The sequence below is a fragment of the Candoia aspera genome, chromosome 1 (genome assembly GCF_035149785.1).
Source record: "Candoia aspera isolate rCanAsp1 chromosome 1, rCanAsp1.hap2, whole genome shotgun sequence".
NCBI classification, from domain to species: Eukaryota; Metazoa; Chordata; class Lepidosauria; order Squamata; family Boidae; genus Candoia; species Candoia aspera.
Genome location: NC_086153.1, coordinates 190,606,727 through 190,620,882, shown reverse-complemented (window position 1 = coordinate 190,620,882; position 14,156 = coordinate 190,606,727).

Genomic DNA, 14,156 nt, shown 5'->3' with positions numbered 1-14,156 from the left:
TAAAACTTAATTTTTAATGTAACAATACTCATCACTAAATGTGTTACAACACACTAAATGGCTACTCACTGTCATCATTTAGCATTTATTCATGTGAACTGCAACAGTGCACACATGCAACAGTTAGTTAATTTGATTTTTGTATTAATCTCTGGATGTACTCCAACTTCTAATAAACCTACAGACATCAAAGATGATCATTCGTGAGCCAAAATAACATTGAAATACAAAACTTCCTTTTCCTTTTTAACTGACAAAGTATGCAGAACCCATAGTCATTCATCCTGGGGCAGAACCTGGAGATAGATGGAGTCATTATGATACTGCATAATCATGGGTATCCAGTTTCATTGCTATCCTGCTTTTAATTAACTATGCAGTTGGAAACTTAATGTGCTAATGGTCTAATGGTCATTATAACCCCTGAGCTGACTATATGCCAACTTTATATTTTGAGAGTGGGAATGATAAAACAAAACAATATTACTATGGATTAGGTTTTTAAATGGCTTCAGCTGCAGGGACCACACTACTGTAGGTCAAGCTTCTCCAGTCTGGTGCTTTTGGACTGTATTAGGACTGCAATTCCCAGAATTCCATCTTGCCTACGATTTCTGGGAGTTGTTGGGCTACAATTCCAAAAATTCTCTACCAGCATGCCCATTGGGGCTTTTAAAATTTTTATTTCATTTTATGAGATGATAGAGAGATAGAGATAGATGACAGAGAAAGGAAGGAAGGAAGGAAGGAAGGAAGGAAGGAAGGAAGGAAGGAAGGAAGGAAGGAAGGAAGGTTTTCTTTTCTTCTGCATTTATATTGTATCTGTTCTGTTCAGACAGGACAGATTTATTATCAAAAACACTCTTTATTAAATAACTATTTACAATAAATAAGTCCTTACGGTCAAGAGGTAGGCTGGTTCCTATCAAGACCAACTGGGTAACAACGAGGAAACTGGCAAGGTTGCAGGAGGAGACTGTAGTAAAACAGCAGAGCAGGATTCGCTGATGGGAGCTGGAAGACTGGAAGAAACTAGGGCACGTGGCACCACTGGAACTGGAGACTACCGTCCATGATCTGGAACACCACTCGAACTAGGCTGGCACCGTGAAACTGGGTGAGACCAGACTGGACTCACTGGACAAGTCTTGGCTCTAGCGACAGGACTGGACTGGGCTCGGTGACTCAGGCTGGACTGGAGACTCGCAACTGGAGACTCGGAACAAGTCTAGAAGCGCAACAAGGCTGAACTGGAGATTCAAGGCAAGGCTGAGGACTTGAGGCATGACGAGGCTGGACTGGAGACTCTGGACATGGCTAGGAACTCAAAGCAAAGCTGGAAGCGTGTCTGGAACATGCACAAGGACGACGAAGAGGTCCGAAGCTGAATGCAAGACTGAGGCTGCTGGGTTTGGCCAGGAGGAGATCCTCTGTGGCAGCAGTTGCAGGATCCCAGTCCTCTCTGAAAGGAAACCCTGGCGCTGATTCCCCTCCAGCTACAGATGAGGTTTCCAACACAGGTAAGGACTCTTCTGCTGGAACTGTGAGCTTGAAGGATTGGTTGTCTCCGGCAGCTTGCTCTTCGCACATCTGCCTTTTATGCCGATCCTTTGTGCACCTACTCCCTTCTGCAGCCAATCGGGCTGGCTTCTCCTTCACGCACTTTTCTGCCCATCATTCGTGCATGCTGATTGGGGGATTCAAATCCTCCTCTGAAGACTGACCAATCAGTGCTGTGACTTTTCCCACACTGCTGAGTCATCTCTGGGTTTTGCTTTCCTGGTGTCAGCCTGGTAAGTTTCTGTTTCCCCCTCTGACTCAGAAAGAGTTTCGTTTTCTGAGTCAGAGGCTGGCTGGAATCTCACAGTATCCCCTTTCACCTTGAGATCTCAGTGTGGTATATGTGGTGATGTCCCCTCATTTTATTCCCGTAAGAACAATACTATGAACTATGTTGGGCCGAGAGAGTGACTGGCCCACAGTCAACCTGTGAGTTTTCATGCCTGAGGGTGAATTGCAACCTACATCGCCACAGTCCTAATCCAACATCATAAGGACTACATTGGACTTCCTTTTCAAATCTAAACATCTTGTTTACTGCCTTAATAACACAAAATGAATTACGTCTAACTTAGCATCTCAGACTTAATTATATGGCACAATTATGAGATTTATAGAGGAAGTTTATTTAAATATTTTTTCTGGGCTACTTTTTAGAGTAAAGATCCTGCTGTTCTTTTTGATCCTCCTAGACATAAGTTGTTGTTTATTCGTTTAGTCACTTCCGACTCTTCATGACTTCATGGACCAGCCCACGCCAGAGCTTCCTGTCGGTCGTCAACACCCCCAGCTCCCCCAGGGACAAGTCCGTCACCTCTACAATATCATCCATCCACCTTGCCCTTGGTTGGCCCCTCTTCCTTTTGCCCTCCACTCTCCCTAGCATCAGCATCTTCTCCAGGGTGTCCTGTCTTCTCATTATGTGGCCAAAGTATTTCAGTTTTGCCTTTAATATCATTCCCTCAAGTGAGCAGTCTGGCTTTATTTCCTGGAGGATGGACTGGTTTGATCTTCTTGCAGTCCAAGGCACTCTCAGAATTTTCCTCCAACACCACAGTTCAAAAGCATCGATCTTCCTTCACTCACCCTTCCTTATGGTCCAACTCTCACAGCCATATGTTACTACGGGGAACACCATTGCTTTAACTATGCGGACCTTTGTTGTCAGTGTGATGTCTCTGCTCTTAACTATTTTATCGAGATTTGTCATTGCTCTTCTCCCAAGGATTAAGCGTCTTCTGATTTCCTGACTGCAGTCAGCATCTGCAGTAATCTTCACACCTAGAAATACAAAGTCTTTCACTGCTTCTACATTTTCTCCCTCTATTTGCCAGTTATCAATCAAGCTGGTTGCCATAATCTTGGTTTTTTTGAGGTTTAGCTGCAAGCCAGCGTTTGCACTTTCTTCTTTCACCTTCATCATAAGGCTCCTCAGTTCCTCTTCGCTTTCAGCCATCAAAGTGGTATCATCTGCATATCTGAGATTGTTGATGTTTCTTCCAGCGATTTTAACTCCAGCCTTGGATTCCTCAAGCCCAGCATGTCGCATGATGTGTTCTGCATACAAATTGAATATGTAGGGTGAGAGTATACAGCCCTGCCGTACTCCTTTCCCAATCTTAAATCAGTTCGTTGTTCCGTGGTCTGTTCTTACTGTTGCTACTTGGTCATTATACAGATTCCTCAGGAGGCAGACAAGATGACTTGGTATCCCCATACCACTAAGAACTTGCCACAATTTGTTATGGTCCACACAGTCAAAGGCTTTAGAATAGTCAGTAAAACAGAAATAGATGTTTTTCTGAAACTCCCTGGCTTTTTCCATTATCCAGCGGATATTGGCAATTTGATCCCTAGTTCCTCTGCCTTTTCTAAACCCAGCTTGTACATCTGGCAATTCTCGCTCCATGAACTGCTGAAGTCTACCTTGCAGGATCTTGAGCATTACCTTACTGGCATGTGAAATGAGTGCCACTGTTCGATAGTTTGAACATTCTTTAGTGTTTCCCTTTTCTGGTATGGGGATATAAGTTGATTTTTTCCAATCTGATGGCCATTCTTGTGTTTTCCAAATTTGCTGGCATATAGCATGCATTACCTTGACAGCATCATCTTGCAAGATTTTGAACAGTTCAGCTGGGATGTCGTCGTCTCCTGCTGCCTTGTTGTTAGCAATGCTTCTTAAGGGCCATTCAACCTCACTCTTCAGGATGTCTGGCTCTAGCTCACTGACCACACCGTCAAAGCTATCCCCGATATTGTTATCCTTCCTATACAGGTCTTCCGTATATTCTTGCCACCTTTTCTTGATCTCTTCTTCTTCTGTTAGGTCCTTGCCATCTTTGTTTTTGATCATACCCATTTTTGCCTGGAATTTACTTCCGATGTTTCTAATTTTCTGGAAGAGGTCTCTTGTCCTTCCTGTTCTATTGTCTTCTTCCACTTCCGCACATTGCTTGTTTAAAAATAATTCCTTATCTCTTCTGGCTAACCTCTGGAATTTTGCATTTAATTGGGCATATCTCCCCCTATCGCTGTTGCCTTTTGCTTTCCTTCTTTCTTGGGCTACTTCTAGTGTCTCAGCAGACAGCCATTTTGCCTTCTTGGTTTTCTCTTTCTTTGGGATGTATTTTGTTGCCGCCTCTTGAACAATGTTGCGGACATCTGTCCATAGTTCTTCTGGGACCCTATCTACTAAGTCCAGTCCCTTAAATCTATTCTTCACCTCCACTGCATATTCCTTAGGAATATTAGTGAGCTCATATCTAGCTGATCTGTGGGTCTTCCCTAATCTCTTTAGTCTGATCCTAAATTGTGCAAGAAGAAGTTTGTGATCTGAACTACAGTCAACTCCAGGTCTTGTTTTTACCAACTGTATAGATGTCCGCCACCTTTGGCTGCAAAGGATGTAGTCAATCTGGTTTCGGTGTTGTCCATCTGGGGAAGTCCATGTATAAAGCCGTCTCTTTGGTTGTTGGAAGAGAGTGTTTGTTATGCAGAGTGAGTTGTCTTGGCAAAATTCTATCAGCCTATGTCCTGCTTCGTTTTGTTCTCCCAGGCCATGATTACCTGTAATTCCAGGTGTCATTTGACTGCCCACCTTAGCATTCCAGTCTCCCGTGATGAAAATAACATCTCTTTTAGGCGTGTTGTCCAGTAGGTGCTGCAGATTCTTATAGAACTGCTCTACTTCAGCTTCTTCAGCATCTGTGGTTGGGGCATATATTTGGATCATTGTGATGTTAGATGGCTTGCCCTGAATTCGAATTGAGATCATTCTATTGTTTTTTGGATTGTATCCAAGCACTGCTTTAGCCACTTTACTATTAATTATGAAGGCTATTCCATTTCTTCTGTGGTCCTCTTGTCCACAGTAGTAGATCTGGTGGTCATTTGATGTGAAGTGGCCCATGCCAGTCCATTTCAGTTCACTGACGCCCAAAATGTCTATCTTTAATCTTGACATCTCACCAATAACCACATCCAATTTGCCCTGGCTCATAGATCTTACATTCCAGGTTCCAATGGTGCGTTGATCCTTAGAACATCGGATTCGCCGTTCACCACCAGCACCATCGGCCGCTAGCCGTCCTTTCGGATTTGAGCTAGCTGCGTCATCACGTCTGGGGCTAGTTGAACTCATCCTCTGTTCCTCCCCAGTAGCATTTTGACCATCTTCCGACCTGGGGGTCTCATCTTCCGATGGTATACCGACATATCTCTGGTTGTACTGATCCATTTAGTTTTCATGGCAAGAATACTGGGGTGGGTTGCCATTACCTTCCCCAGGGATCGCATTTAGTCTGACCTCTCTGTCATGACCTTCCCGTCTTGGGTGGCCCTTCATGGTTTAGCGCATGGCATCATTGAGGTGCTCAAGCTCCAGCACCACGACAAGGTAATGATCCTTTGCTGAAGCCTACACATAAGTATCCTATATTTATTCAGAAATAATGTCCAGTTTATGGAATTTACTCCAAACCAAGCATGTACTTCAGCATCAAAACCAGAAGGCCTTTTGTTGTTATAAGCAAAATTATAAATATTCTCCAATAAGAAAGGGAGGATTGCACTGCTGAACTACCTAAGCACATATTTGTCATTGTCGTCTGAGAAGCAGGGGAAAATAAAAGCTGACAATAGAATTCAGAAATGTGGTAGAAAATGAAACTTTAAAGATTTGAAGAATTTTTTTCTTTCAAGAAATTATTATCATTTTATCCCACCCTATACACACACACACACACACACACACACACACACACATACATACAGTAAACATATTTAATAGTCCTGCCTCCTATTTTCCCCAAAACAATAACCCTGTGAGGTGGGTTGGCTGAGAGGCAGTGCCTGGCCCAAAGTCACCCAGCCAGCTTTCATGCCTAAGGAAGGCCTACAACTCACTGTCTCCTGGTTTATAGCCCAGCATCTTAACCATCTTAACTAATATAGCCACAGTATTAAAAAAAAAACAAAAAAAACTAGTGGCATATTTGGTTAAAATTTATAATACAGGGAAAAAAACAGTTTTGATTGCAAAATACTCCAGATTGTTACACATAACTAACTTCATATTAATACGTGGGAGCAAAATCTTGTCTTAGAAGTAATTTTCCCAAGAAGAAAATAATTAATCAGCCATCCTGTGACTGAGTAGCATAGAGGCATGGTGATTATAGGATTCAGCTCTTCCTAAAGTCAAACTTTATAGGGAGGGAGGGAGGGCCTTTCTAATTTTTAATACTGAAATAGAAACATTCATTGGGGATGACTGTAGAGCTGTCCAGATCACTTAATACCGCAGCTTGCAAAAGAAAAGCTCCAGAAGGTGGTATTTGTCTCTCTATATAAAGAGTTTTCTGCCCTAACTGAAGGTAATGGAGAGACTTCAAAATATTACATATCACAATAAGGTTTTAAAGGAAAATAAAGCATATTCGTGGTTACAGCCTGAAGTATGAAGGAATGTTGGAATTAAACACCAAATTCCAGAACTTTTACGGAGAGATGAAGAGTATGAGATTAAGCACCACACAGAAATACAGAAGTAGGGCAAATTCCTAACTATACATATTTCCCTATTTCTACAAAAAAAGAAGCTTCTTCAAGCAAATGTTTTCCTGTGTCAGCCCTTCCATGTAGACCAAACCAAGAAATCAACTCCACAAGAAGGCTCAAACTACTTTTATTAATATTGGCTATAGTAACAAAATCTTGCAAGTCTGGCTATAGTTTACTTCCCCACCTCCCCACCCCCCTCTTATCCTCATGTGAATTAGGGAAGTGTCTGCCTGAGTCACATGCACATACCTTCTTCTTGTTCTCAGCCATGTTTTTTCCCTTTGTTGCTCTGATAAAGGATCTGGCCTATCCCTGTTATGGTCATCTTCCTTACTCTCTACATCCTGCTTCAGTTACCTGGATTTCTCCAGCTTCTTGGAGATTCTAACTATTCCTCTGAGGCTGTGGAGAGATGGAAACCCCATTCCTTTTCAGAGGTTGATATTTGTTCCATATTGGTTTATTATTGGCCAAGCTAAGATGAAATTTCATGTTGAAAATCTAATGTTCCTTGATACCTGGGAGCCTGTCTTGTTGTCATGCTTACTACTACTTGAATAAAGCCTCCACAACTCCTGGATGTTTCTGGTGTACCAGAAGTGAGGATTCTTTTGTTTATAGTTGTGGCAAAGGCTCTCTCTCCCAGAATGGATGTGTCATGACCCCGTTGCAAGGCACACAAGAGCCTCACAACGTGGATCATGATCATCAGGAAAGAGAGGAAGGATCACAATCAAATCAATGCTCAGATAATCACCCAAGCGTCCACACCCATGAACTGATCTACAGCTTAATAGAAGGATATCACTAGGTAATCCAGATAAGCATCGATGACACAGAAGAACTCAAGCCTTGTGCCCCGGAGGACGCACCTGCAACCAGAGGACAAAGACGGCAGCTGGGAAAATGCCCAGACACCCATCACAAATCACATCAACACCTAAATTGCCCGTCCGGTCAGAGGAATGGGGACAATGGAGGGTGGAGGAGCACGGGGTCCGGCAAGAGGGTATAAACAGGGCACCATGCCACCATGCCTCCATTCCCGTTTTTCTTTCTGTCAGCACCGTTTCAATAAACCGGAAATCCTTAATCCCTATTAAGTGAGTCCGTGTCTTATTCGGAGCGAGGCTGGCCCTGACATAAAAACGGGAATCGACAAAAAAAAATTTACCTAGCACCTATCCAACCAGTTTGTGAGGGACCCAGCTAGGTTATGGAGAGCAACGGAGTGCGGTGACGGGACCACCCGGCAACCAGCGGCGAAGCTCCCCTCCCCTCGGGTGGGATGTGCCTGAGGTCCAGGCGGTGCGACGCCCAGGTAAGTGCGGGATCCAGCTCGGGGGAAGAGGAAAGGGGGGTGACCACCCAGGCGTCCCGGGGCCCGTGGGCCACCGCGGACGAGATGGGGGGATCCTCTCTAGGTTCACCACCCAACCCTGAGGAACCGAGGGACGGACCGTCATCCATGGCGAACGAAGACGAGAGCGAGCGGAGAGCCGAGCGCACCCGGAGGAGTTCAGGGACGGCGGCGAGGCTAAGCGCAATGGAGGAGGTACAGCTGTTGCTCCAGCAGCTGATGGTGGCGCAGGGATCCCATGGCGGCAGCATCATGGAGACGCACCCGGAGGAGACACGGAGGGGCGACCGAGAGGACAGCACAGACCGCCGCAGAGTCCAGCACCAGGAGCCCACCCGATGGCCGGAGTCGCCCCCGGAGGAGAGGTGGAGAAACGACCCAGCAGACAGCGGCCGGTTCCAGGAGCCCGCCCGATGATGGGAGTCGCACCCGGAGGAAAGACGGAGGGACGACCCAGCGGACGGCGACTACGGGAGAGCCCTGTTCCAGGAGCCCACCAGATGGATGACATCCCACCCCCCCACCCTGTCGAGGGGACGACCTGCTTACGAGGAGACCCAGCGAGAGAGGACACCGACACCGCCAGACACCTGGAGACGAATCGACCCGCGCTAACCCCTGCGAAGCACGCTGCACAGCCCAGATGTGACCTGGAGCCAAACCAGAATGGCAGCCAAGGACTTGGGTGTAAAGTTTGACGGGGACCCCTCAAAACTCTCCTTTTTCTTAATGAACGCCAGATACTACCTCGAAGAGTAGGCCCCCTGTTTCAGGACTGAAAGGGGCAAGGTGAATGCCCTGGCCATAAAACTAAAAGGACGGGCCGCTGATTGGTACGTCCAACTGTGCCAATCAGGCACCCGGGAGCTGCAGGACAGTACGGAGTTCCTTTGGGCGATGGAACTACACTTCAGGGACCCCCTGGAGAAAGAAAGAGCAAAATGGACTTTGAAAACGCTCCGGCAAGGACAGCACCCCATGGCAGAGTATGCCATGGAGTTTCAAGCCCTGGCCGGAAAAGTGGAGGTCTGGTCTCAATCGACTCTGATTGAGAAATTTAAAGAAGGACTCAACCTGAACGTGCTCAGGTGGGCACTCTGTCGCAACAACCCCAATTCCCTAACCGAGTGGATCCGGCTGGCGGGGGAAGCAGAGGATGCCCAAGACACTTTCCTCCAAGCCAAGAGGGAAGCGCAGCAGGCGGAGGCAATGAGAGCATCACGCACAGCTGCAGGGCCAGGGAAGGCAAGATCCCACATGTGGAAGGAGGAACGGGACCGGTGATTCGCAAAGGGCGAGTGCTTCAAGTGCGGCAAGGATGATCACAAGGCGGCGGCTTGCCCCAAAACTAAACCCAGAGAGAGCACGCGGAGGGCACCAGCCACGCCAACCCCAGCACCAAGAAAACGACCAGTGGCGACAGGGGAAAACAGAGCCAGACAGTTCTCCTACAGCTCAGAGGAGGAGGAAAGCAACTCCGACAAGCCGACGGGAAACGCCAGCCACCTGGCCTAAGGGGCGCCAGAGGACAGGTGGAAAAAGGCAACAGGCACACCGACGGAGGGGTGAGTGAAGAATGCCCCACCCTCTATGTCCGTGTTACCCTCACCCATGGGGAAAAGTAAAAAAAGGTCTGGGCACTGATTGACTCAGGCTGCTCTAAGTGCTTAATGCACCCAGACCTGGTAGCCGCACTTAACCTCCGCTGCTATCCACTTCAGCACCATTTGGTGTTTACACAGCTTGATGGATCAGCAGCGGGAGGGGGCCCGGTCACCCAATACACCGGTGAAACCGCGCTACGGCTTGGCAGCCATGAGGAAAAATTGGCTTTCATCGTGGCACCGGTGGGGCAACCCCTACTTATACTAGGGATCCCATGGCTCGTGCAGCATAACCCAGTCATCAACTGGAAAACCAAAGAGATCAAGTTTGCTGACGGACGCTACCAAGCACCCACAGGGGACAGGGTCCCCCGGGCAGCAATGGGAAGGGCAACGACGACCTCAGAGCACAGAGGGACGGTGTTGCCAGACGGCCTGCCAGCCAACTACGCAGACTTCGCAGACATCTTCTGCGAGAAGGAGGCGGACAGACTTCCCCCCCCCCACAGGAAAACAGACTGCAGCATCGAACTGGTCCTGGGGGTACCCCTCCCCAAACCCAAAATATATGCAATGACCCAGAGGGAGCTGGCAGCATTAAGGGAATTCATTGATAAGAACTTGGCGAGGGGTTTTATCGAGCCTGCAAACTCTCCAGTAGGAACGCCGGTCCTCTTTCACGAGAAAAAGGATGGGTCACTGCGGCTCTGTACAGATTACCGGGGCCTCAACGCCGCATCTGTATCCAATAAAAGCCCAATGCCCCTAATAAAGGACATATTGTCCCACCTGGCAAAGGGTAAGGTATTCTCTAAACTAGACCTAAGGGAAGCCTATTACCGCATAAGGATAAGGGAGGGGGATGAGTGGAAAACGGCCTTCAACTGCCCATTGGGGTCGTTTCAATACAAGGTGCTACCTTTTGGACTGGCAGGGGCACCGCGTGTATTTATGCAATTAATCAACGAGGTCCTGCGCGACCACCTTTTTAAGGGGGTGCTGGTTTACCTCAATGATGTCTTAATATACACAGAAATGGAACGTGAGCATGGAAGGTTGTTAAAGGAAGTGCTCAGGAAACTTCGCAAGGCAGAGCTGTTTGCCAAGCTCTCCAAGTGCGAGTTTCACAAACAACAAATTGGCTATCTGGGGTATAGGATTTCGGCAAAAGGAATAGAAATGGACCCAAGCAAGGTCCAAGCTATACTGGCGTGGGAGCACCCACGCATGAGGAGACAACTACAAAGTTTCCTCGGATTCACAAATTTCTATAGGGGGTTCATCCCGGGACTGGCAGAGATTGTATTGCCCCTAACTAACCTCCTAAGGACCAAGGGCTTGGGGGACACTTGCAAATCGAGAAACCCGGGGGCGCTACTAAACTGGACAGCTGACTGCCAAACGGCATTCGAGAGACTAAAAAACCTATTTACAGCAGAGCCAGTATTACAACACCCCGACCCCACCAAGCCTTTCGTGGTGCAGGTAGACGCCTCCGACTTCTCCATCGGAGCTCTCCTGCTCCAAAGGGACTCTGACAACCAGCTGAAACCCTGCGCGTACCTTTCCCGCAAATTCTCTGAAACAGAGCGGAGATGGCACGTATGGGAAAAGGAGGCGTTTGCAGTAAAGGCAGCTCTGGAAACATGGAGGCACCTACTGGAAGGGGCCACCTGCCCCTTCAAGGTCTGGACAGACCACAAGAACCTGGAGGCTCTCAGCATGCCTAAACGCCTCAGCCCGAAGCAGGTACGCTGGGCACAGTTCTTCAGCCGGTTCAATTTCACGTTGAAATTTATACCGGGAAGGAAGAACTTCCTGGCGGATGCCCTCTCCCGACGGCCACAGGACACCACGCAAGCCTCGGACATTGTGGGGACAGTATGGACTGACAAACAACTGGGCTGCCCAGCTGTCACGCGCAGCCAGACAAGAAATCAGCACACGCCAGCACGAATGCCAGAAAATGAACAGAGGCGCCATTCAATTTCACCCGACTGGCAACAAAGACTCACTCAAGCACTACAAACGGATACATGGTCGCAAAACAACCGACACCATGTATCTTTCAAAGACGACCTAGCCTGGAAAGAGAAAGTTTTGTACGTGCCAGAATCATTGCGGGGGGAAGTTTTAAACCACTCACACAACGACAAAACTGCGGGGCATTTTGGGTTCGTAAAAACCCTACATTTAACAAGAAGGCAATTTTGGTGGCCAACTCTTAGAAAAGACATTAAAGACTATGTCGCCGCCTGCCCCACATGTTCCACCTCCAAAAGGAAAGGGGGGAAACCCCAAGGGCTGTTGCAGCCAGTAGCCAGCCCTTCTCGCCCCTGGGAAGAAATTTCCATGGACTTTATAGCAGACCTACCACCCAGCCAAAGGAAAACAGTCATCTGGGTGGTAAAAGACTACTTTTCAAAACAGGCACACTTTATCCCTTGCGCGACCATCCCCACCGTGCAACAACTGGCACGCCTGTTCCTCACACACATATACAGGATCCATGGCGCCCCCTATCGTTTGGTGACTGATAGGGGCACACAGTTCACGTCAAAATTTTGGAGGGAATTTTTAAAACTCATTGGGACTAGACAGGCACTGTCTACTGCGTGGCATCCACACACAGATGGATCTACAGAGATCCTAAACTCAACCCTTGAACAGTTCCTGAGGGCATTCATAAACTACCAACAGGACAATTGGGTGGACCTACTACCTTTTGCAGAGGTAGCCTACAACAATGCAGTACATCAGAGCACTGGCCACACCCCATTCAAGGTGGTCTATGGAAGGGACTTTGTACTGATACCAGAACTACCTCAACCAGATGCACCACCCTGTTCACCAGACGACTGGGCGGCACAACTGGCGACAACCTGGCCAATCATCCAAACAGCCCTAGCAGACGCACAAACCACGTACAAGAAATTTGCGGACAATCACAGGGCGGAGGCACTGAACTACAAAGTGGGAGATAGGGTCTACCTCTCCACTAAGTTCATAAAAACCTCACAACCCTCGAAGAAACTGGCACCGAAATTCATCAGACCCTTTAAAATCACAGAAGTAATCAACCCGGTTACATTTAAATTGGAACTGCCCCACAATTTATGACGGATCCATCCGGTATTCCACTGTGCCCTGCTGAAACCAACAAGCCCATCCAAATGGCACACGGAAGACCCCCCGCCCCCACCCATCATGATAGACAAACAACAGCATTTTGAGGTACAGGAGATACTGGACTCAAGAAGCACAGGGGCACACTACAATACCTCATCAAATGGAAGCATTTCCCACACCCAGAGTGGGTCCAGGCACAACACGTCTTAGCAAAACAACTGACCAGACACTTCCACGAGGCATACCCAGAGAAACCAGCACCCTAAAGACATCTTCGGGGGGCAGCACGTCATGACCCCGTTGCAAGGCACACAAGAGCCTCACAACGTGGATCATGATCATCAGGAAAGAGAGGAAGGATCACAATCAAATCAATGCTCAGATAATCACCCAAGCGTCCACACCCATGAACTGATCTACAGCTTAATAGAAGGATATCACTAGGTAATCCAGATAAGCATCGATGACACAGAAGAACTCAAGCCTTGTGCCCCGGAGGACGCACCTGCAACCAGAGAACAAAGACGGCAGCCGGGAAAATGCCCAGACACCCATCACAAATCACATCAACACCTAAATCGCCCGTCCGGTCAGAGGAATGGGGACAATGGAGGGTGGAGGAGCACGGGGTCCGGCAAGAGGGTATAAACAGGGCACCATGCCACCATGCCTCCATTCCCGTTTTTCTTTCTGTCAGCACCGTTTCAATAAACTGGAAATCCTTAATCCCTATTAAGTGAGTCCGTGTCTTATTCGGAGCGAGGCTGGCCCTGACAGGGTGTTCAAAATAGCATTTCACAATTGTTATTATTGGATAACAATTCTAACATGCAGCTTGATCCAACCTGTCCCTTTGGCAAGAAAAAAGCACAATGGGAACTAAGTTATGTGTTCTTGAGGTTAATTAAAGAGAGAAAGAGAGAGAGAGAATTGCAAAATAAGAATTGTTTCCTTTGAGCTGTAATCCTCCAGTGTTGCATCCAGTGGTGTCTATCTGTAGCAGAAGAGATTCTCTCTGCCTCTGGAGCTCCCCAAACCTGCTCCAAAGAGGTTAAGGGGATACTGGAGGTACTGGCAGGAGGAGAGGAATGGAGAGTTCCAGTGTGCAAGAAGTCTATCACAATAATAGCAGACGTTTATACATGTGATGAGAGGCAAAAGCTTCTTTATACCATGCTTTTCAAGAGGCCTCCATTTAGCCTCCCTCTCTTTCTTCTGATTTCACCTTTGTTTGTTGTTGTCCTTCCTTCTCTGCCCTTTTTTCTCTCAGTTTCTGCCGCTCATTCCTGTCTTCCTGGAAAATGTTCCAGAGTAGCAGCATTCATGGATTGTTGGCGGAGATCGTACCTCCTGCTATTGCAGTGATGCATACAGTTTAAAATAAACGTTGCTGTGATCATGAGATGCCTCATATAGTCAGTATAGGGAGGACTACAGAT